Consider the following 2,599-nt stretch of genomic DNA (forward strand, 5'->3'; position numbering starts at 1 on the left):
TCTTCTCTCCAGGAACCTGCAACCACAACTCTGTTCTGTTTCTAAGATTCCAGGTACTTATTAGAGTTCCTGTCTAAGCTGATTCAATATGTGTTTCTCTGTTTCTCACTGATTTGTTCACTTGGCAGCATGTCTTTAGTGTTCACCATGTGTCAGAATTTTCTGAGAAGCTCAGTAGTGCTCTGTTTTATGTCTATACATCATTCTGCTACTTCCTCTTCTACCGCTAGACACTTGTGCGTTGCTTCTTCTATGCTTGTGCTATTGTGAATAATGCTGTGTGCTTGGTTGTAATATCTATTTTTGACTCTTTTCAGTCTTTTGGGCAACTGCCCTGGAGTCAAACAGCTGTACTATATGGGAGTCTTATTCTAATTTTTGTCTTTAGAATTTCATTTTAAATTACCGCTATTATTATTATTATTATCATTATTTTGTATTTGGGAGATATGGGTCCTGGAAGGAAGCCAGACCAGAAGGGTCCGTATTTAGAGGAGATGCAGAAACACTGACAGATATGGTGTCACAGTGTGTAGCCAGTCTGGTATGTGTTCTACCAAATAAACCTTCCTTATGTGGGAGTCAACAGAGTCAGTACTTAATGGTGTGTCTGGACATCAAGTCGTGGACATGTGTCAGGAAGGAGGTGCCTGCAATTCTCTGTCATGCTGTGACCTGGAAGTACTGTGTCACCTGCTCCCAGGCTGCTGTCTTTCCCATTGGCTTTGTGAGGGTCCAGCTCTGACTCCAGACTTTTTGTTTGTTCCCTTTTGAGTTACTTGTGCTTTATTGACTTCTTCACCTAGGAGCCCTTGGGTCTAATATTTTTCCCTCTCTCTTTGTTTATGAGCACTGAGGCTAGTAATGTGTATGGATTTGGGTTTATACATAATTAGGTGGTGATGGCAGGAGTGGAAACGGGGGGGTTGGACTACATCCGGTGGTGCGTAGGGCTTACTGCTGGATCTGTGCTCAAGGATCACTCCAGGAAGCAGGAATACTCTGGGCGACCATATGTGGAGCTGGAGAACAAACTGGGGTCAGCTACACAGCCTTATCCTGGTTCTATCTCGTTGATCATACAAAATCCGGTTTAAGATAAACTGCTATTTAGTCATTGTATGACCATTAACAAATGAACTTTTCTTGGGTCCATTTATTTAAAAACGCAAATTATTTCTTAAGAGGTAAGTAAAAGGGATGCTGCTGGAACATAGTGTGTGTGTGTGTGTGTGTGTGTGTGTGTGTGTGTGTGTGTGTGTGTGTGCGTGTCTGTGTTTTATGATTAAAATCAGTTCTTTTATTGAGGGAGAGAAGTTACTCCAGTGTTCCCTGGTGGAGAGAAAGGGGGAAAGTGGGAAGTCAAGTTTGCTGGTGAGAACTTAAGGGTCTGCCAACATTGTCAGAATCCAGGCTTTTCCGGATCTTTCCATGCCTTGTGTCTACGGATCGGCAAAGGGTTCCGGAGAACCAAATGAGAGGATTCTTTCAGCTGTCAACCAAGAGGCTTTAGGTCTTCTCTCAGCCAAGGCATCCAGTGAAAATACAATTTATTTTTCAGAATCCTCTGGGCAATTAAATAGTCTCTTTCGCATTGTATTACCATGCCTCTGCTCCTTCTTCAAGCATTTTTCTCATCTCTCAATCAAGATCATTGCATTGACCAAAACATTTCAGAGAGCCGCGATTTTTGTGACATTCCTCAAGCAAGTTTATCAAGATGTTGCACTCTTCAGTTGTGCAAGTGTGGAGATAAGTCGGGATGCATCCTTAGGAGGAGGTGAAGGACCCTAGCAGAACAACCTGGACGGCGGCCCAGCTGGGTGCCTGCTGCAGAGCTGGTGCAGCGCTCTCAGTGCTGACCCGCCTGGCCTGGCCGAGACGCGGCTCAGGGCGCATGCGCGGGCGCGCCCAAGTACGGCGGCCGCGAGGGCCCGCGGCGGCCCCTCTGAAACTTAGTTTTGAGAAAATTAAATGTGGGGAACACTAGCCAATTAAAAATTATTATGATAATTCAGGTGATATGCTTATAATAGTGTAAATACCATTTATGGTTTTAATGGATAGTTAGAACAGTTCTCTGGAAGCCACTGCCCAGTCCCCACCTCAAATGATACTTCTAGTCTGTCGCTTCATTCCCCCCACCCTAAAACCCTTGCTTGGTGAGAGCAGTATAATACATGTAAACGAGTATATGTATATGTATATGTATATGTATATGTATATGTATATGTATATGTATATGTATATGTATATTCCACAATTGTTAAGCAGATTGAGTAGATGATAGAACTTTGTAGACCAGCATTACTCAACAAGAGATCAAATAACTCCTAGGGGCCCTCCAGGATGTTACAAGGGGAACACAGGTTTAAATCTATAAATGGGTGATTTTTGCCTCTAGTCTTGTGACAAGGTTAGAATACCAACTGATAGAACGGGGTGCCACAAGAAGAAACAATGCCCGAAGGGAGTTGTAGTCAGTGAAAGGGTGAGAAACAACGATTTGGGCCACTAGTTTTGTTCACTGGTTCTGGAGATTACTAAGATGGTTCAAGTGTCAGCTCTGGATATTAAAGTATTTTTCTCTTCCATCAAA

Source organism: Sorex fumeus, unplaced genomic scaffold (assembly GCF_029834395.1).
Source record: "Sorex fumeus unplaced genomic scaffold, SorFum_2.1 ptg000046l, whole genome shotgun sequence".
NCBI classification, from domain to species: Eukaryota; Metazoa; Chordata; class Mammalia; order Eulipotyphla; family Soricidae; genus Sorex; species Sorex fumeus.